Here is a 24351-nt window from a genome sequence, read left to right on the forward strand (position 1 = left end):
GCATCCCTGTATGAGTTGTCATGTTGACAAAACAGAAGTACACAACTCTAATTCAACACATGGTGTCTACAACACTGGAGTTTGTATCATTCACTGAGTTTTCATGTAGACAACATAGTTATTTGCACTCCTAGTTTAGCACATGGTGTCTACAACATAAATTTGTGTGCTACATCATTGTAGGCTTATCCTCTCATCATCGCACTTACTTCTATGCTTAATGGAGGATAACCCATATCTAGTGGACATGTGCCTAGTTGTATGACTTATCATGATGTTGATTCTTAAGCATTCTAGATGCATCTTAGAGGCCTTTATATACAGGCACTCCTAATGTACTTTCATTACATTGAATCAAATACATATCGATATTCTAATCATACTCTTTATGGTCTACAGTTGTGCTTGTGTTTGAGTTCTTAGTTCTTGGGTGAATTTTTCCCTAAGGAAAACTCTTACATGGTATCAAAGATTAGAGAATCTCTCTTCACATAGTTGTTTGAGACCATTGTTACTTCAACACCTTGGTCCAAATCCAAAGTATCATAGTCACTAGGAGCATCTAGAGCCAGAACAAACCTCGCCATTGCCTCTAGAATGTCGATTTAGTGCAAATTGGCTATAAATTTGCCTACCCTAGGCCAAAGTCGATCGTGAGGCAAAATGTTTTTGCAATTGGCACCCAAAAGCCTCAATTTGCAAGTTCTGGTATGATCTTTTTTAGATATACAATTTTTTATTCAAATCTAGAATTTTTTTCTCTTCCATTTTTGTCTGTATTTTTTTGAAATTTTTTAGCCCAATTGGGTGTGCCGAGAATTTTTTTTTGCATAAGTACTAGGTCGTCACACCCCAGCCCTCTATGGTATATTCCTTAAGGAGCAAAATATCCTTTTATTACCCCCATGGGCAGCTTCCATTTTCCAACTAGTGGTATTGTACAAATTTCAGTGACTGCAGAATGTAAATCCAGCCCCTACTCACAAAATCGACAACTCTAACAAATTCCAGTAGGGATTGCTTTTGTTTTAAGGCTTGTAGCTTAGGTGTTTTAAATAGCACATAATATTGTTTACCCACCAATGTGGGATTAAACAAAAAACTTCTAGCACTCATGTTTGCTAATTCTAGCATCAACACTTTACTCTGTCCCCGGCCACTGCATTTTGTAATCTCATTGCTGAACTTTATTTTTGGCCACAAATTTTTGACTCTGTCTACCGGCTAGGTGTTAAGTCCTCTGATGTGGTGCTTACATTTTGGCAGTCACTACTTTCGTACCTACCCAGCGCAAGACCTTTTTTGGCAGACACGTGGCATGTTCCTATCCACTTGTGTGCACTACTGATAGGTACACATGGCCCCTCTATAACCCTGCACATGTGGCAATCATATGTTGGACATGTGACAATAGGACACCACCATGAAGCCCTGCCCCATAGTGACATGTGTCCCTATAATGTAGGCAAACACACCTCAGTGAATTTGACGCGTACAACTAGTCAGCCAAACTTGATAGCTCGGCTCCACCTATCAGCACCATACGACTACCACGTGTACACACTATACCTACCATGGCACCATTTTTTTACAGTGACACATGTACTCTGTTGTACCACCACCATGTACATCTATATAGCCATGTTAGCATATGGCCCTGCCACATCATCCAAGGTGACTTTTTTCGTTGATGTCAGCTAGACACGAAGTTAAATTTGATGGTTATTTGACTATCATTCCAAGGCATTTTCTAACTGCTGTGATGGTCATTTGACTGTCAAATTTAAGCACATAGTTTTCTACCCATACCCCTCTTTAGATGTGTTTTTGAATTGGCAACTTGACTTTGCACATCTTTGTGAGAGATGATACTAAAATGGAAGTTGAAGGGAAAGGACATGTGGAGATGGAAAATGGGGAATTCAAAGACATTCTTTATGTTCCAAACCTTAGCTTTAATCTCCTCTCAATTTACCAAATCACTAACCTTGAAGATGGCAACAAAGTTGAGTTCCTTCCAGATTCAATAATGGTGCAAAGTCTAAAAGATGATTCATTGGTTGTAGTTGGGAAATTCAATCATGATAAGAGGCTTTATTCCTTCTCCCACTTTGTGCCTAAGTCTCCGTCACATGCCTTGTTAACTCAATCTAATTCACAAATCAAACTATAGCATGAGCGGTTTGGTCATCTTGCCTTCTGCTATCTTCAGCAACTTTGCTCAAAACACGTGGTCAAAGGGCTACCTAACATCAACTTTTCTAAGGGTGAGTGTTCATCATGTCTAGTGGATATTTATCTCAAGGAGAAGTATGATAAAGGGAAGTCTTCAAGAGCACCAATTGTTCTTCAGTTGGTTCACATGGTTTTAGCAAGTCCTTTTACAGTGACTTCAATCAACGAAGGCTTCTACATCCTTACTTTCGTGATGATTTTTCATGCTTGACATGGATCTACTTCCTTCATCATAAGAATGAAGTGTTGGACAAGCTTCAAGCATTCAAGATTCATATTGAATAGAAGTCCACGAAAGCCATCAAGGTTCCACTGATGGACAATGAAAGCAGATATGTAGACAGAAGACTCAAAGACTTTTGCAAACTTGAGGGAATTGATCTTCAGAATCCACTAGCATATAGTCCACACAAGACAAATGTTGTGACACTAAGGAACAAACTCTTAAGTCCATGGCAAGTTGCATGATTAAAGCCAAGTCTCTTGATCCCACACTTGAATCGAAGCTATTAGTAGTGCCACTCACATACTTAATAGGTCTCTTCATAATGCCCTAGATGGTAAGACTCCTTTTAAGGCATGGTGTGGCAGAAAACTAGTTGTGAGTCACTTCAGAGTCTCTAGTTGTCTAGCATGGGCAAACCTATCTTCCAAGGGATGCAAGGCACCACCACCTAGGCCTTGTACTTTCATCGGATATGAAGATAGTTTTAAGGCATACAGACTTATGGATCCAGAGACTCATGAGATCTTTGTGGATAAGGATGTACCTTTAAGGAAAGTTCACCCAACTTATCCTTTAATCCTCTCTATGCTACATACACTATGGAAACTGATAGTGACACCAACAATAGTGCTTCAATAAATTCAGATGCATGAGGTTCTATCAGTAGTTGCAGTAAGAGGTCATGACATCAATATAGTCCACATGCATATATTGCCATAGTGAAAGGTCCAGAAAAGAAGGGTACATCTTTTCTTCCAGCTCTAGCTATAGAAGATGACTACATGGAGACATTATAGGTTTGTTTGTGGAGTCACAAACTATAGATTTGGGAGACAACCTTAATGATTTATATCTTCTCTTTGATGAAGATAATCCTTCTACAGTTGTTGCAAGGGCTCACTCTGACCCTCATGTCCATTATCTACATGATCGATCTTTATAGGTTGACATAATTGTGGATCCTTATGAACAGTAGTTATTGGAGGTCTCTTTATTAGTTGAGGAGATTGTTGGTTCTATGGGACGGGTTCTACCTACATCCTTGCCAGATTTGCATTCATTCTTTTTAGCAGTGTTGGAAGGGGCGACCATCAACATCGCCCTAGGGACACTTGAGTAGGTTTCATAGTCACCATACATATTCAAGATTTTACCTTTGCCATTGTTTCTTCCAAAGGGGAGAAACATCATTCAACACTCATGAACCAACTTCTTCCTTGGAGTGGCAATCACTAGTTGGCATTCTTCATTTGGGGGGGATTACCTTGTCTGTCTTCCTCTTCCTTCTTATTGGGGGGACTTTTTCCTCTTATGAGGTCTTCTTCTTCTCATTCTTCACTATTGTATATACTTGATGTATGTTGTAATGCGACGGGGGAGGTGGGGTCTTGATTACTCAATCCATCCATGCATCTAGTCTTTTCATCTCTCTCTTTTTGGGGGAGGATTTTTCCCATGAGGTTTTCCCTCTTTCTCCGCTTTATGAGAGATTGCATTTTCATTATGTACATGGGTACCTAACATGTCCTAGTAGCCAAAACGCATTATCCATTTCATCCTAGTTTTCATAAGCTTAAGGGCATTCCCTTAAGTTTCACTTAAGGGGGGGTGTTGGTGTAAATAAGTATTTACTAGTTACACTTTACTTAAGTTTACTTAGGTTAATGCATTATTTTATTATTTATTTTGTGAGACACTTAGGAGTTTGTGTACCTTTATGAGTTTTCATGTTGATAACACATAAGTATGCAACTCTAATTCAGCACATGGTGTCTACAACATTGGAGTTTGCATCATTCACTGAGCTTTCATGTAGACAACACAATTATTCAGACTCCTAATTTAGCACATGGTGTCTACAACATAAATTTGTGTGCTACACCATTGTAGGCTTATCCTCTCATCATTGCACTTACTTCCATCCTTAATGGAGGATAACCTATATCTGGTGGACATGTGCCTAGTTGTATGACTTATCATAATGTTAATTTAGAGGCCTTTATATACAGGCACTCCTAGTGTACTTTCATTACATTGAATCAAATACATATTGATATTCTGATCATACTCTTTATGTTCTATAGTTGTGCTTGTGTTTGAGTTCTTAGTTCTTGGATGAATTTTTCCCTAAGGCAAATTCTTACACTCTTCATCAATCAAACAAATGATAGTACTCAAATCAAATAAGTAGTTGTCTTACCAACGGGTAGCAGGTTTTACATCAGTGACAAAACAATGATTGAAACACATTCTCATACTTATATCAATTTTTTTTTCAACACTTACTCTAAATACCAAATTAGAGTCCTTTTGCAATTGTGCCTTGTGGGGAGTCAAAGATATTTATTATTGCAACTAAGACAATAGAAGAGTATTTGATAGCCCCACACCAAATCCTCTCTGTAATCAACATATGATGAGTAAAATAAAGTAAATTAATGCCTTCCAAAAAATCATGGCAAGGACCCGACCACTCAAAATCCAAATCTCCCACAAAACCCCCCTGAAATATGACCACCCAAGGGGTCCAACAAAAAAAAAAACATTTATAACTATCATCAAGAAAGAGGGATCAAAACTCTTTCTCTCTCAATGAGAGTTTGGATGTCCACTAGGAGAGAGGGAAAATATATCCAACACTTAAACCATCTACCTCAAAGCCCATTTCTACCAGCTTATCAAAAACCATGCTCCCTTATCTATAGGCATGTTGTATAATTGACTATTGAAGTTAAGTGAGGAGGGAAAACATATCATTAAGCATGCTAACCACCATCCATTCAACAATCAACCTCCTATTTGAAGCTTCAAAAAGTAACTTAGAATCTCCTTTCATAATAATTGTGTTCCTCCTGTAGAGACAATCAACTTTAGGCCTCAAAGAGGGATATGACTTTTGACACATTACTAGAATTAGGGCCAAAGTTTTCACTAAAATTCATAATAACATTACTATTATGATAAAAAACCACACCACCTCTAGCAACAACACTATTCCTTGCTACTATGTCAAAATTAATTTTGAGACAATTTGGGGGAGGGGTCTCTCTAGTGCTAGCTCTAACTAGATTCTTAGAATTATCAAAGGTGTAAAAGGAGTCCAAGAGGTTCCAATTAGCAGCCACCTAGAAATCACATTGAGAAGGGGAGTGGCTAACCTCTTCAAATTGGAGATCAAGATGTTTTCCTATGGTAGATTCACAACAATGGAAAACCTCCACTGAGTTCTAAATTCCTCTAAATACAATGTTGTTTATTTCTTTACATTTACTAGATTCTAAAGCTCTTTCGCTAGATCAACTTCTTGTGGGGCTAATAGTCAATCCATAGAAAGGAGTTTCCATTGGTAGTATGGGGAAATATAATAATTCACCATGGGCCCAAACCATTCTTTATGGCATTCATAATATCATAGAAATTTATCATGAAAAAAGGTTTGCCTCCCAACCAGTTTTCCTACCAGAATCTAATTTTGTTACCTTTATTCAACAACCACCTAGCCCCTTCTTGATTGAGGCCTATTCCTGACAATATTATTCCATATTTTAGATCCTAAAGGGAGATCATTATCAAATGAAAGATAGGGAAATGAGAAGAGATTGAAATATTTAGCTTTCATAATATCACCCCAACCCATTGCCTACAACCAATCACCAACCTATTTTAGAGGGGAGAGCCTTATTTAAGTTAAACATATTTTTGATTCCCAAATCTTCCAAGGATTTTTGTTTGCAAATTGTGTCTTAGTTTAGAAGACTAATCTTGGCTTTTTCCTCTACCCTTGTCCAAAGGAAGTTCTTTTGAATATTTTCTATGTTCTCTTCTATTGATTTGGATATTTTAAATAATGAGAGGAAGTAGATCAAGATCCTAGGAGAGAGGCAGTAAGTAATTGGATCTTTCCAACACTACTTAGGACTTTACCTTTCTATCTTGCAAGATTTTATTTTAGTGTTCTAATATGGTAGCGTAACCTCCTTAATAGTTAGAGGGAGACCAACATAAGAGTTTGATATATTAGTATCCTGGCAACCCAAAACCTGGGTGGAACGTCTTTTCAAATCTAGATATGAGTTGAAGAAATAAATCTTTCTTTTATTAAAATTGATATGTTTCCCCAAAACTTGAGAAAATTCATCCAGGAGCTTCTTCCCGTGTCTGGCTTCAATAACATAAGAGATTCCAAAAAGGTTCATGTATCATCTATAAACTACTACAAGACTTCGGGAGGGATCAAGGAAGCATCCCTAATCTGTATCTTCAATTCTCTCCTCTCTTTACTTGTATCTTTCCCTCTCATTATCATATTATCTCCTTCTCTTATATCCCTCATTTTCTTCATATCCCCTACTCTCTCTCTCTCTCTCTCTCTCTCTCTCACACACACACACACACACACACACACACACACACACACACACACACACACACACACACACATCCCTTTGTCATCATCTTATCCCTCTATTTATCCTATATCTCTCACCCTCTCCTAGTTCTCTCTCTCTCTCTCTCTCTCTCTCTCTCTCTCTCTCTCTCTCTCTCTCTCTCTCTCTCTCTCTCTCTCTCTCTCTCTCTCTCACACACACACACACACACACACACACACACTTCTTTCCCTCCCCCTTCTCTTCCCCATCTTACTTCTCTTCTTTTTCATTTCTCCCTTTCTCCCCCTCTCTTCCATCCCCCTCCCCGCTCCTCTCTCTCCCCCTCTCCCGCCTTCCCCCTCTCCTTCTCCCCCTCCTTTGATTTCTCCTTCATAACTCGTGTAGGTTATGAGGAACTTTTAATAGATTTTATTCCTTGTTTGAGGCTTGTTTTCACCAAGCCAAAAATGTTTAGAAAAGCAAATAACCTAAATGCATTATGCAAACTTTTGAATTTTTTTTGCATGTGGTCACTTAGTTGACCAGTAACTTGGTGCACTTACCCCCATTATTACATTGACTATAAAAACCTATCTTATTATATGTCTTTTCAAAGGGGTGAGACAACTAAGTTTAGTGAAGTGAAGTGCATTCAACGCCATTAACATTAAACTTAGGTTGGAAAAAAGCATTAAAAAATCACAATGGTAGTGATGCAAGGGTTAGTATACCCAAGTTATATCAAAGATACCTATGCACAGGCTTCCTTCACATTTCAAACTGCCTGCATACCCTCTATCCACACAATCAAGGCATCTTGGATCCACACTCAATCTTCGATATGTAGTTAGAGTTTTTCTATGATTTTGATGTAAATATTGTAAGAACACAACCCTTTTGGGGTATGAGGAATTTTCTAGTAGTTATTTACCATTGTACACGCACATGGGTGAGGTAGGGGGATCCTATATTATCTACCACACACATGTGATCTATTTTTCATATCATTAGGGTTGTAAAATGCCTATTTGTCTAAAAAATTAATGGTGGTTGTTGAGATTTTTTTAAATGTGTAAAAAAAAGTTAGGTTAAGCTTTCATGAATGAAGTTTTTCTATAAAAAACTTGTGGGTGTTGTTGGGACTTTTTCAAAATTGTGTCAAAAGCTTAGGTTGAGATTTCATGAAAGAGTCTTCTCTAAAAATAATTAGTCATTATTGTTAAGATTTTTCAAAATTTGTATAATATATTTTGGTTCCTCAAGGGTTACTAATTTCTTTAAATGAGTGATGTGAGACCTTTTAAAATTGTGATATAATATGGATAATCTAGTTTAAGCTCAAAAATGCCTGCAAATTGGTAATCCTATACATTCTATTATTTTGCATATTCAAGTCAATATAATACGTAGAAATAAAATGATAAACATCATGATATATTATTTTGTAGAGAGAGAGAGAGAGAGAGAGAGAGAGAGAGAGAACACCATTGATTGTAATATTCACAAATGTGATAAATACTATCTTTTTTTTCTCAAATAGTTATAATTTTTTTTTTGAAATTTCATACAATTAAAAGTAACTAAACTCACTCCACCCATCATAATATCATAATTTTGTGAAATAATAACTTCCATCTTTCTCATTAGCAATCACACCTTGGTGTACCATGAAGATAATTAGTTTCTATTACCAATAGCCTCAAGTTATGTCCAATTCAATCTATATTCATGTAACTTGAATGGTTCAACCTACTATATTAAGGGGTGAGCAAAGTAACAACTAGAAAGGTCAGTCGAGAACCTCCCTACACACACATTGAACTGTGAGCTAGGAATAAAAGAGGAGGTCCAAGATTGAGTGGTGTATGAGTCAGATTATTCTCTCTCTATGAAACTAGGAATGGCTAGATGGGTGGCCCTTCAAATATATAAACACCCTCTTTGCTAAGGGTTAGTGCCTTTCTCTACAATTATATGGCCCCTACAGGGCATGGAGGCCCCTACTATTCTATGGCAAAAGGACTGTGGTAATAACATTGGATGTAGCTACAGAGAGAAGCATAAGGGCTTCAACAACTATTATCCATATTGGTTAGGTCCACCCTCTATTCTATTATTGTGAGCATAAGAGAAGTCAACCACTTCTATCAAACCTGGGTGGGAGCAGCCAGTGGTGTGGGAGGGGGGTGCTCACTTGAGTTGGATTTATATTGAGATGGGTGACTTCCTTGGGAAGCATGATACTTCACATCAATGAACATCACTCATTAGCATAATTTAGATTTAACAAATATCAAATTTTAAATATTATGACAATTTTAAAAAATTGTATTTAAAGCAATCTAATTAAAAATATTAAATTCACTAAGTTTCTAAGTTCATAGATGACAATAGAAACTATTATAAAAACATCGTATCAAAATATTTTTAAATTTAAAAAGATGCATACCCTATCATTTAAAAATATTCTAAATTTAACTTTAAATTTTCTTATAAATATTTTTAAAATAACGTATATTTGTACTATACATTATAATATTATATTTGCTTATAGTAAATTTGTACTGGGAGTGGTGCTATTTACTAGGGCCAAATGTTTTGGCTTAGGGTGGTACCCCGTTTAGTAAATGCTTTGCCTCCGCTGGGTACCATGATATTACTAGACAATTGTTAGGAGATGTTGAGGTGCCCTAGGGGAAACAAGTTCGGAATAAATTTTCTAGGTCCAATATAATTTCTTCATGTGTCTGGTGGCTCACAATCAAGTCTCATGTGGATAATCTTTTTAAACGTGGTTTTTAGGGCCCTTCATTAATTTGTGTGTTATTTGGTAATGGTGAGAAGTTTGTCTCCCATCTTTTCTTCCATTGTTCTTTTTCTACCTAGATATGGCACCTTTGGTGAAGTGCTTGAGGCTTCCCTTGGAAACATGCTTCTTCCTAGCCCGATTTCTGGGATCACTTAGAAAATGGCCCCACTAAAGCCTCTCCTCTTCAGTTGTGTGGGGTGTTTGTCCTTCATTTATTCTTTGGCTCTATTGGAGAGGAATAGGAAAATATTTCAAGATGTTCAGATCAAAAACAAGCAACTTTGGTGGAAGATTTCCCACTCTCTTCATGAAACAATTCATGCTAAGTGTGTATTAGATGGGGGTATGGCTGTTGTTGACCTTGCTATATGTAATCACCTTAATTTTCATCATCAAGGAGGGATCTCAGAGGTTGTGGATCAATGGTTTTATAATGTTTCTAGGCAACCTAGGAGGCAGGTAAAGCAACAGGTAAACTGTGAGGGGCATTGGACTCCTCGTACACCTAAACTTCTAAAAGTCAACAATGATGGTTCTTCCTAGGGTAATCTAGGCCCTTCTAGCATTGGGGGAGTGGCTTGTTGCAGATCTAGTGAAATCCAATTTCTTTTCTCAGTGCATTAGGGTTGTCACACTAATAATCTTATGGAGGCTCTAGCCATTTTACATGGTGTAGAACAATGTTGTTCGAAGAGATGACATGAGATTATTTTTGAGCCTAACTTCTAAGTGATTGTGAAGATGCTAGCTACATAGGTGCTTAAGGATGTTAGTTGGCACCTGGCTTCAATTGTTAATCAGACTCCTCTTCTGTAGAACTTTGGAGTATATTAGTTTTACTTACATTCTTAAGGAATGGAATGTAGGTGTTGATTGCTTGTCTAAATGGACTTCTGGACATGCGCAAGATTGAAATATTTTAGACAAAAGGCCATCACCCCAAAATTTGTCTTGTGCTTTTGATGACCTTATCAATCATAAAGCTCCTTATAAACTTAAAAAACAAAATTGTATGATTAATTAATAATCTAAATAATCTGAAGTATCATATAAAAATATAAAATTTCAAACTATAAGGCCCCGTTTGGTTGGGAAAGATGAATTTGTGGCATAACTAAGGTATCTTATAACCAGGTTTTCGAAAACCTGGTTTTGTGGTTTGGAAAGCCAATGGTCCGTTTGGTTGACACGGAAGATGAATATACCATGGACCCCACAATATTATTTAAAAAATGGTCATAAAATTCAAAACCTGGTTTTAATTTCGAATTCCACCTTTTTATTGGAAAAAACATCTTCTAATTTTTTACCAAAATTGAAAGATGAAATTGAAAACTAGATTATAATTTTAACCAACCAAACGCCCATGATTTTCTTCAAACCCTGGTTTTACCCTTGATAACCCGATTTTGGCCCCATCTTCCAACAACCAAACAGGACCTAAGATCTACCGAATGTTCAAATTGTCATACATGAATTGGCACCGTCAAATTCTAAACCAGATAATACCATTCATTACTTTTTGCCCCCGAGAGAAGTGAACATCGCTAAAAAAAGTTATTGCTCATAAATTGTAATGCTTCTCTGACAATGATTGCCTCTCCGCTACCACCAGTTTTGCAGAAAAATAAAATTTTAATTTTGCTCGTCCTCGTTGCTTATAAAATCAAGAAAATCAAGCAAAGAGAATCAAGAAAATCAAGAATTTTTTAATTCTGCTGGTCGTCATTGATTACCTATAAGACGATGCAAGAAGATCAAATCAAATTATGAAACGAGAAATTGCAAGATACTACAAAATATTTGTTCATTTTGCGTATAACTACAGAAGAAGATGGACAAGATCGTTGAAGAAACTATATTCCAGTATTTACCAAGAGCAAAGAAAATTGAAGATGAAGAAAATGGTACATGCAAGATTGTTCTACCATTTCCCGTAGAACAGGAGGAGGAAGCATGTGAAGCATTGAAAAAAGCGTTGAAAGAGTCCCCTGCAAGACCCACTTGTTTGAAATGCCATTCTCAGAATACAAGGTTCAGATATTTTAACAACAGCCGCTCGGAATCTTTGCAGGCAAGGTATATGTGCTTGGCATGCAATCGGCTCTTCACTTTTGGAGGAAGAAATTACATCAAGGAACACAATGCTTTAACTGTCATGCAGCCCAAACCCCAAAATGATCTCGCTTCAGATGATGAATATGGTAAAGAAAGACAATGCCCATTTGATTTCTTCGACAAGGAAAAAAATGGGGAATTAAGGGAGCTCGCCCCTGCTGAAGATGACTCGTTGAATGATTTGCAGCTATGTCTCCAGCAGCCAAAGGTTTCAGTTACAAATGCAAATTATCTTATTTCTTTTTCAGATGAACATGCAATGGGAGGGAAAGAAATAAATTGCCCAATTGATTTCTTCAACAGGGGAAAAATTTGGGAAATGAGACAGTACACTTCTGCTGAGGACGACTCTTCGATTGATTTGCAGTTATGTCTGTAGCAGCCCAAGATTTCACTGACAAATGCTAAAAACAATTGTTGGGATGTTTTTTACGCTCAGTCCTATGTTGGTTCCATTCTATCAGAAGACTAGACTAGGGATTTGTAATTTGGTTCAATTAAGAAATAAAATGTAAAGCTATAGATTGTACTTCATTCAACTCAAATACAGATTGTACTTCATTCAATTCAATTTACTTCAATCAAGCTAATGTCTCCAGTGAGTTAGCGGATGTGCTCAATTTAACTTCATTTTTCAGATATTAAATTGCTTTTCAAATCGGTTCATAAATGGATTATGGCAGGTGAAAAAACTACTCCTCGATGTTTTCTTGGTTTATCAAATTGTTTCCATTTTCTTAACAAGAGCTGCAGGGCAGCATACACAGGCCAGGTTAATTTAATGTAGATTAGAGTAGAATGATTTAAATTTTCAGTTGGATATAGAAATAAAGATTTGACGGATTAAGTTGGAAAAGACTTTCATGTTATGTAGATTCGTTAAAGCCTGAAATTTCAGTTGGGCATAGACATAAAGATTTGAATGATTAAGTTGGAAAAGACTTTCATGATATGTAGATTCGTTAAAGCGTGAAATTTTCAGTTGGGCATGGAAATAAAGATTTGAATGATTAAGTTGGAAAAGACTTTCATGATATGTAGATTCTTTAAAGCCTGAAGATCTAAGGAGGTAGAGAATATTTCTGCACAAGTATGTGTGGGTTGCTCGATAAAGGACGTTCATGGCCTCCTGATGCCCACAATAATCTCTTTAGGGTTTTTTGCAGACAGAAAAACACAAGAAAATAGGTAATGGAAGAAGAATTCTCAGTGGAACTAGAGAATTTGAGATTGCAAATTCATTGGGATTGATCCATGGATTCTTCACCAATCATGAATGCATTCTTCTATGAAATCTGGCCATCAGATCCAGATACAATGGAGATATAATCATCCCCTGTTTCACAATTAACAATAGTGAAAATTAATACAGATTATAATGAAATAAAGATCTTTCTCGATTCATTAAAGCCATTGCAAATAGATTTTTAAAATAAGAATAGCTTGGCCATCTAAAAAGTTAAAAAATTATATAGTTTGGCCTAAAACTGTATAACAGGCCTTGTCAAGATAGGCCCGGAAAACTTGAAGAACAGGGATGTGCTATTGGAAAATTAATTACGGTCTTGTACCCTCCATTTGCATAACCATTAGAGAAAAAGCTGCAGCCCCCTTATACCTTCTACTGTTAACTAAGTTCGTTCGATAATTTCCTCTCATAATGGGCCATCAAAATCATGTATGGCTGGACCCTACACTGGCAATGTTTAGTACATGTATCAGTGCATCCCAATATGGCCTGCTTGCCACATTGAATAATATACTATCATTATAAAATGTAGCTGTTATTATAATATAGCCTTGCCTCATGGTGCTTCTCATGCATCCAAGCAGCAGCTTCAAGCAAATGATGGGGTTATTTGAATGTTGAAAAGAATGAATAAATTGCGTGAGCAATTCTGACGCTTTGAACTCTACTTAACAGGTGGAGGATATCTATACTATTTCAAAAAATCTCCATTTGTCCCAGGCTAGGAAACCTTCCCAATTTAATGAGAAGTATTCCTTTCTCTCCTTATGATATCTCTATGTTAAGTAGTTTGTAATAATTGGCCTGAAGTGTCTCTTAACTTTCCATGTAGCAAAGTGGCTCTTGGGTTTGCAAAAGTTAAATATAGTTAGGATGTAGAGAATCCAAATACTCTCAAAACCTAGCATCATAACATTTTGGGCATCTATACATCGTTCAAATCAGTTTTGCATCCACTACCTTGTTAAGTTGTTTGATCTCCCTGACTTCCAGCCAACCTTCTTCTCTCAACATACACACTCTGTGCTAGCCAACTAATGATATACTATGCTCCTCACTAGATCCTTCCCCAAGGAAGTGCTTGTTTAACCCATCTAAAACAATGGCAACATTGTTGGTAAACTAAATATTGGACACGAGAAAGATTGGACTCAACTCACAAATGAAATCCATCATCCCTTTCATGGCTTGGCCTTGACTCTGTATCTCTCTATAAATTCTTCCAAAAATATTGCTTCTATTCCACCATTAAAGATCACGCTCCCTAAATGCTTTCCTACGATACATACTATAACCTTAAAGTTCTTTAAATTGAACTTTCATAGTACACCACCAAAATCTCCAAAACAAAATTATATATTTAATAAGTTCAATGGAATAATAATTAGGAAATTGTAAATCTGAATAGAATATATCTTATTATTGAAATGTATAAGCGTTAATAATTTAAACCATGCTGATACATTGCAGATTCCATACATTAAAATAAAAAATCTACCTTTCAAACAATGACAAAATAATAATAATTAATATGTCTCAAAGATAATGCTTTTGTAATACACTTAAAACAAAGGAAGAATGCATTTGTATCACACTTGCTATTTGTTTATAAAATAATTATATCTTTTGAATTGAAACATGCCCATATTATCTTATGGGAATTTGGAACTAAACAAATCAAACCTAAAATGGAATGTGACATGAATGTCTTTGTTTATTTCTATTGACACTTGTAATCACTGGCATACACTTGTGGCCCTAAGCATTGAGGCTTGTCTAACATTTACAGTCCCCGTGACTCTATATATTCTACATTTTCCCATCTTATTCTTGTGTGTCATCTCTGTAACAAACATGTATACTTATGTTGTTGAGGATAGCTTGACCACGCCTCTTATGCATACTCTGCTTCTTGCCCCTTCATGACAGAAATGTTGCTAACTGATAGCAGATACCATAGTCAATAAATCTGATCTCTGCCCTTTCACTATGATATCCTTATATATTTTCACTATCTTTTATCATGCCATTGTTAATCAATCTGATCTCTGCTCTTTCCCTTGATATCCTCATATATTTTCACTATCTTTTGTCATTGCTTGAGGTATCATGTCTTGTTATTTCTCATCTTGCATAGTATTTTCATACTAATGGCTGTCCTTTTTATTAAAAACAAAAAAACAATTACTTCTTTTTGCAATGAATAACGATGTTTATTCATTAAAATTGCACTGCCCCTGTATTCACCTTTTTAAATCTATTTCACCATGACATTTAGTGTTTCTCTTCTGTACTATGGCATATGTTTTACATTACATACTGCCCCTCCATTAACATTAAAGGAAAAGATAAACATGACAGCATCCATAAGGAAAGAAAACTCTCAATGCTTTGAACTTTTAAACCAACATGTTAAAGCAAAACCCTAGAGGTCATTAAGCCATTGAAGAAAATCTTGGTCTCAATATCACTGTTTTACGAAAGGATATTTGATGATTGATTCAAACTCTTTTTTTTAAAATATTGTTCTTCAATTACTGCTCACTTGAGCGGTGTTTTTCCCTCCAAATCTGCATTTCTTGAATTGTGCTTTATCTCCCTGAAGATTTGCTGCTTTTACTTGCAGAAAGAGTGTTGTGTATTTAATTGATCTGCCCTTTTCTAGTCTTATGTCTGCTATTGTCATTCAAAACTACCTTTATTCCTCTGTTTACTACCTCTTGATAGCAAACTCGTGGTTCCTCTTTTACTGCTGTCACTCATCATGAATCTCCATGATTTGCTTGGCGATAAGGTATGAATCATCAATTTAGGGCTTCTAAGGTAGGGTCTTATGAGGAGGGCTTAAGCTTTATTTTCTAGGAAAAGGGTGGTCTCATTAGCAAAATTTAGTTGGTCTTATAAGCAAATTTTAGTTTACTACAAGATTATTTTAAAATCTTCTCTTCAAAAATAAAAGTTCCTACTTTTTAGTAAGCGGTTGAAAAAGGGATGGAGCTAAAAATCACCCCACCAGCTTAAGAATATGTTTACTCCTGCCTTCAATGTGTACTTTCCGTATTCCTATTTCTTGAATATGTTTGCCACTATCTTTCTTGTTGTTTCATAGACATGACTATGTCTGCTGCTGAATTTCATGCTTTGAAATGTTGCAGTTATGTGATCTTCATATATTCCTATGTGCTCTTGATTTCCATGCTTCTGCAGTCATATTCTCTGGTACTTTATATTTTGGAACTGTATTATTGCAACTATGTTCCTAACCGCACATGATGGTAAAAGGAAACATTATTTTGACTTTGTTAATGTATATGCCATACTCATGACATTGCATCACTTGTTCTCTGTGATTCTTAGAAATGAGTTAGTACTGAATTGCGAGCTTATGATATTTCTCTCACTGTTTAGAATATATTGAATATACTACTGACCTGATTCTGCCTCATGTAGCTATAATGCTTCTTGCGAATAGTGTACTATATCTTGGTTGGGCTCTGCCTTTGTAAATAATCTTCTTTCTCTTTTGATCTGGTGCAGAACGTATTGTTCATAATGAAAGTCACTTTTATCATTTAATGATCTTCGTGATTTCTTTCCATCTGATACAGTACTTGGTAGGACAAAGATTTGTTTTCTAGATACTTTTATTTTTTGAAGAGAAAAGTGACTACTATCTTGCCCTTCATTGCTGCTACAACCTCTAATTATTATGTTATCACTCTCACAGTAGTATGAAATTTATATCCATTGAATCCAGTTCACTCTACACCTTTTCCTCTTCATAGTCTCATATAGTATAATGGTTGATCATTTGTTATAAATGACTGTCTTATGATAGTAAGCTGTTGTTCACCATTTGTCTATGCATTGACATCAGTGCTCCTGACTCTTGTGATAACTGCCCCCTCATGACACTAGGACTAATGATCTTGTCTTTGAAACACATTAGACATTGAATTCACATTGACTCCCTGCATTGACATCTTTATTTCCAATATAATGGCCATCTTTATTTCCAATATAATAGCCCAATGTCTCTCTGATGAAATATGATACTACCTCAATGGCACATGACTATTACTAGCTCTTAGGATATTACTTTTGTATTGTTATGTCTTTTATATTCCATACCAACTTTCTTACCTGGATTGTCATTTTGTTTCTTTTCCATGCTCTCACTGCTTTTTATGACTGCCATGAGTATCTTGCTAATGAATACTTAATAATATATGAATTTTGTTATAAAACCTTTTAAATAACAGTGAATCGATACCTTTGATGTGTCCTTAGAACTTTTCCTGACCTGACTTGTATCTACATTGATACCTTTTAAATTGAAAATAATGCCTTCAAATGATGTTCTCTGTGCACTAATGATGATTTTCTATGTACAATGATCTCTTTATCCTTTATGTCAAACATGTTGCTTCTTTTTGGTCATCCCTTTCACGGTAGCCTTGGATATGGCTTCCTTTGTGCATTAATGATGTCTTATTCTTATTGTTGTTGTGTTTTTAACACTAATTAATTTTCTACCTCTTACCTCCCGTAACAGAGCTAGCCTCTGATATTTAGGCATAGCCATTTAGGCAGTGGCTATGCAGCCGCAAAAGAAGACATTTCCAAGGGGGCACTTTTGAAAAAAAAAAACCCAAATGCACTAAACGCTTCTTTGGTTATATGTCTATTTTTAGGCCCGTGGCTAAACAGCAGGAGATTTGCACCAGACGTGACAGTTTTTCGAATTAATTAATTTATTTATAAATCACATAACAGTCACGTCTGGCGCAAATCCTCTGCTAGATAGACATCTCCTATTTTTAGTGGCTTGATATTCATGTGCTATCGTATAGCTGTACCAAATCACTTCGATGGTGTTGTACATTATGCGTCTTAGGACTGGACAAAAGGCTTCATATCAAAATGATATGTCCCTTTAATGGTCCATTGTCTTCAATATAGATTTGAAAATATTATATATAATAAATTTAAAGGTCTCATATCTTGATGATTTGTCGCTTTGATGGTTTAACACTCATTAGTTTCAATCATGTAGCCTGAGATTGGTAACTTTTCTTGCTTTTCTAATTAGTGCATGTCAATGTGACTGAAAGTATGCTCGTATGCAAGTCCATTTGTAGAGATAAGATCTAGATCTTTCATTTCTCTTCTAACAAAATTTTTTCACAATCTTAGCATGTACACTTTAAAGACACTCGACCACTTCTTGAAGTCAGTCAATCTAGGATGCAACCACAATCCTTTATTCCACAAGCATGATGGATCTTTACTCTTTCTCTACATGTTCACTTCTAACCTTGTGCATTTTCTTTTGGAAGATGTTTCAAGAGTTATTCTAGGACTTGTGTGGTTCCTTATTTTGTTTCTTCCTTTCAGACAATAATGATGTCCCCAATTTTAATCTAATAATTTAATAAATTAATTGGTTCTCAAAATTAAATTAGATAATAAAAGTCTTTAATTAATTAATAAATGTAAGACCTAAATTAATAAAGTGAAAAAATAATTATTAATGTTGAGATGTAAATTTCTCGATGTTGGAGGCCTTTATAAGGAGATGGTTGGACATTGTAGTTATCATGGATTGGATTTGATTCGTCTTTGTGTTTTTGAAGGCCGAAGGCTATTCATGTGTAGTTTCAGAGGTGGAACATCCTTCCTATTCTACCCTCACAGTTTCAGTGGTTCTACGCCACCCTATTCGGTTGTTGGAGGTATCACTCAGATATCTCAGTGTATACGCTAGATTTATTTGTTGTTGTCATTTGGCAACAACTTTGTATTAGTCGGATCTTATTTGATACATTTGTAAATTTGCACTATTATGGTTCTGCAAATATTATTTGGGTTGTCGGAATTTGGCATTTGTCCCTGAAGTCTTATGTGGGGTGGCAAATATCATCATTATCGTTTGCAACTATTATTTTTTCACTAAAGCACTTAGCATATCTTTTTGATGTAAATACTACACATATCATAGTGAATCATATAAATTAATCATTTCCATTTGGTTAGAGAATAACCCAGGTCCCATTAAGCATTCTCCATACCACCATGTAGTGCCCGCCCCTAAGTCGCATTTCTGTTATCATTGCCAAACTGTTTTAGGCCAATTTATGTTTGATGATTAGTATTATTATTTTAGAGATTATCAGATGTTGTTTTACACTCAGTTTATTATATGATGAGATTACTTGGTACTCTATATTTCATGCATGTAGGATGATTATTCAATGTTTTCAGTTATCAATGATGATTAGTTAGATGGTTTATTATCACATGTGCTTTTTTATGAATACTTACCCCATACTGCATGTGTATGGTGTGCGTGTTTTATTTATTTATGTATGGTGTTTCTGATGTGGTTAAGGAAGAGAGTCGTAGTCACCTGCTAGTCGGGATCTACACGATGCACCACTTCCTGCCATTGTCTATTTAGCTTAGAATATTGTGTTTGTACATGCGTGAATTTTATGCAGGTTGCAGGTACCGGGTATCGACTTCCTTGAATTGCTAGGATGAGCGTACCCTATCGCATTATCTCAATGGTAAGAGAGAGGAGATAAACTCTTAAGTACAAAACCTATACCCTTTAGCCAATTGTCCTAATTGATAATTAGGACAAGTATCTGAGTTAAGTACCCTCCGAATGCATCAAATGATGTAATTTCGGGATTATAACCTTTTTGTTTTGATTTAGTATGTGTTTTTCTATGTAGGGTTTTCGTATGTTGTTATATGAGTCCTTGATGTATTTTCTATTACTTAAGTCTAATTAAAAAGATTAATTAATGATTTAATTTAATAGAGAATTAATATGATATCTTTAATATTTAATTAATTGAGAAATTAATTAAATAAAAAAATTAAATTTAAAGGTTAAAGTCAAAGATAAATTTAGAACAGGATAATATTTATTTAATTTAATAATAATATATTTGGAGTTCATTTTTAAATAAATGCTAAATATTATTGTTATTTAAATTAATTAAATATGTTATCAATTAAGTTCTAAAATAAATTAAAAGTTGAAAGATATAAAATTATTAAGAATTCTAGATCGCATGATCTAAGCATGAGTTTAAATATGAGAATTAAATTAAAAGATTAAATAATAGAAATTAATAATGTTATTTTAATTTCATGAAGTACACATGAGATTAAAGTAATAAATTAATTTAAAATAGAAGTCAAGTAGAATATTAAATAAAGTTATTCAATAATTCATTTAATGTGCATAGAAAAGATAAAGAAAGATTAATAAAAGGTAATTTTAGAGTTAACTTTGGTGAGCACGTAGTTCTCTCAGGTGAACTTAGAATTAGTTCCCCAATTTAAGGAGAGAGAAACCTTTATCACAATTAGAAGGTTCATTTTGAACATAGGAATTTGGGGGACAAATTTGGGAGATGAATTTGGGGAACGAAATTTTGGGCATGAATTTTAGAGACGAATTTGGACGCGACTTTTGGAGACAAATCTTCTCGAAATTCTCGTGTGTTTGTGTATTAGCATCAGGTTCAGGTAGGGTCTTGTGTTTTGATCACTGATTGAATTATGCAATTTGATATTCCTGTCTACTCCGTGATTGTAAGAACTTGTCTTCTCGAATGTGTCATTTTTTCGTTCTGAATCTTTTGCTATTCGATTTCATTTGTAAATCTAGATTGAAAAACTATTTACGAACCTCATTCAACAATTGAAATAAATAAGAATTAAATCAAGATTTGAGTTTGAATTAAATGGAATTTGAGAAATTTAATAAGGTTAGGGTTTTGAAATTGGATGAAGAAAACTCTAAATTGGAAAATAAATATGATTGATTTATTTTATTTAAATTTTATGATTGATAAAATTTAATAAAATAAATTTACTTGAAATCGATAAATAATATATGATTTTATTTAGATAAAAGATTTACATTATAAATTTTATGTATTTATAAAATCTGATTAGATGAATCAAATCAAATAAAGTATTTAATTAAACATGTATGGGAGATTGAATTGTTTTAGTTAATAAACAAAAAAAAAATCTTTATAATATATATATATATATATATATATATATATATATATATATATATATATATATATATATATATATATATACATACATATACATATACATATACATATATATATATATACATATACATATATATACATACATATATATATATATACATATGTATATATATATATATACATATGTATATATATATATATATGTATGTATATATATGTATATGTATATATATATATGTATATATATATACATATGTATATATATATATATATACATATATAAATATATATATATATATATATATATATATATATATATATATATATATATATATATATATATATATATATATATGTAATTTTATATATTGAAATCGGGGGTGGTTTTATTTCATTTATAAAAATGAGTTTTATTAAAACTAAATTTAATTTAATTAAGATTATATATATATATATATATATATATATATATATATATAGAAAAAAAAATGTATTGTAAAGTTCTTAATTTAAAAAGAAATAATAAAAGAATAAATAAATAATTTTTTTTACTTCACACACCTTTTAGTCGGCGGCTTCGTACATGTATGCGATTTGGGAATATTAAATGGGTCGCACGGTTCTAAATTAATTAAGGGGTGACTGTTTTAAAATAGTGCCCAAAATGTTCTTTTTAAATACGTGGGGATTTAATATTTAAAGTTTCTTTTCAAATATATTATATACGTAATGTTTTAAAGTTATATTAGGTAAAGTTATTATAATTAGATAACTTTTTAATTAATATGAGTTGTAAATAAATTTATTATTATTTAATAATTTTAATTAATAGATTTTAATATTAAATGTATTATTAATTAATAATACTTTATTAACAAGTTTTATAATGTAAACTTATTATTATTTAATAATATTTAATTGATAGATTTTATTATTATTTGTCAATTTAAATATTAATGCATTTTAATATAGTTTTTGTAATTATTAATTTATTAATAGTTTTTGGTTAAATATTAATAAATTGATAAAGATATTAATACAAGTATTGAGATCAATAATTATTAATTAATTTAATTAAAAGTAGTTTAATTAAAGTTAATTAATAATAGATATTATTTGACAAAATTGTAGAATTATATTATTGATTTAAAACATGATGGGAGGGTAATTCTAGTTTCATTCGAACAAGTGAATGAGTCAACCTGTAGGGTAATTTAGAAATCTTTTGAACTTGAATCATACCTTGAAACGAAAACTGAAAGTCTAATGTTTAACTCAACTGCATGTTTTCAAATCCAAACTGTTAGACTATTATGTTTTCTCTTTATTGTCTATGCTTTGGGGTGTTTCGGTGTTGATTAGATGTTGACCAGTTATAGGTTGTTACCAGAGGCTCGGGGGTTATGCAATTGTGATGATATGATGATTTGATCTCGATCTTTTTACCCAACCATGGTAATGTGATGGCATGCTCTATGATGTGTATGGATAATTGATTGTTATTGCTTTCTAGTTTCCTTGTGTGAAGCAGAGGTGTATGTTTATGTGATACCCGACTTAACCAATTTTGAGTCATCGATCAGTTATACTTGGATTACCTTCTAGTTGCTTTGAAAGGACTGAAGTGTTTGTTTAGATCTTGATGATGTCATGTTGTGACATGTTTTGACTTGACCATTTTGGAGTCTTCGATCAGTATTGTAATTTACTATTGGGATACTTTCTGGTTGCTCATTGGAGAACCATTGGATTTTGTGAATTATCATTGATGCCATCAGTTGCTGATAGAGAACTGTCGTGATCATATGATTATTATTTGATGCTTATCTGTTGCTCATGAAGAACTGATGTAATTTCTGTGGCTTATCTTTTATGATGTTTTTCAGTTGCTTGTATAGGACTGAGGTGATTTTATTATGATTCTTTGATTTGTGATTTCATGAGCCTAGGGTAGGTTATCTATGTGTAGTGTCGGGAAGTGGCTTGCAATGGGGATCGGGGCCCTAAGAGGCTGCCTGGAGTAACCCATTGTAAGTTGTTTTAATAAGTGAAAACATCTCACCTAAATACTGACTTAAATGAACCTAATAAGATAATTGTATGTTCTCTCCCATGCCTTGAGTGCTAGTACAGGCTAGGATGGGGTAGAGAGAACGCTTGGTTGCGACCTTGCATTCCATAGTTTGCCTCGTCAGTACGAGAGGATATTAATGGCCGCAGGATTATTGGGGACCCGAGATTCCTGAGGGATTGCTCGGGTAACTTCCAATGTGATTCATGTGATGACACTTTCCCGCTTGCATAGCAGGTTTCCTACGTGTCTTTGTGGTGCCTCTGGGTCTAGATGTCTATCTATGTTGGAACCCTTGAGTTAGTATACTTTTAGGATTTCCCAGACTTAGAGAGTACTTGTGTTTTGTGTTTTTGATACCTTGTTTGGGACTTGAGACTATCTCCGCAGCGCGGTGGGAGTGGACCATTTAGGTTCCACGCGGTCGGGTGGTAGTGCTTTTTACTCTTACCATTGAGATCCGTTCGTGGTCACCGTGGCTGGAGCTTTCTTGGTTGGCATTTACCTTCACTATGTTCTTGGTTTATTATGATGGATGGTTAGATTTTATGATAGATGTTTTATCATTATGGAGGTATGGATGTATCATGTATGGTGAATGATTTCATTTATTTTACTGTACTTTGTATCATGGATTTGAGGATGATGTGTCTTTATCTTTACATATGTATATTCTTTTAAGCCTTTCATACCCTGTGACATGTACAGTGGATGATTGAGCATTCTGAATTAATTTGCCAAGAGGTATTCGGAGCAAATGTATATTATGGACATTGGACTTTCTTATTATTCTTTCATGTGGATGTGGTAATTGTTAGACTTAGAATTAATAAAATTAAAATGTGACTCAATGTCTTGGGATCCTTAAGGAATGTAACTTGTGATGTATGTTTGTTGATGATTACATGTTATTGCTTCCGCTACTATGTGTTTGATATGTATGATATACATTCTTACTTTAAAAAAAAAAAAAAATGTTTAGTAAACTTAGTGAAACTCTAGGTTAATTCTTTTGGATCCCTTGGCGGGGCGTTACACACCAAGCCTCCTTCCCCAACACCATACTTGACACCCAACCATCCTATCAAACAAATTTGTACAACTTCCTACCAAACAACACCATACAACTTGAAACATCCAATTCTCACCACCATCCATATCATACGACCTCTCTGGACTGCTCAAACAACTCACCACACCTATTTTCTAATTCCTACCACCATCC

This window comes from Cupressus sempervirens, chromosome 7 (assembly GCF_028749045.1).
Source record: "Cupressus sempervirens isolate cs-2001-9-10 chromosome 7, ASM2874904v1, whole genome shotgun sequence".
In the NCBI taxonomy this organism is placed as follows: domain Eukaryota; kingdom Viridiplantae; phylum Streptophyta; class Pinopsida; order Cupressales; family Cupressaceae; genus Cupressus; species Cupressus sempervirens.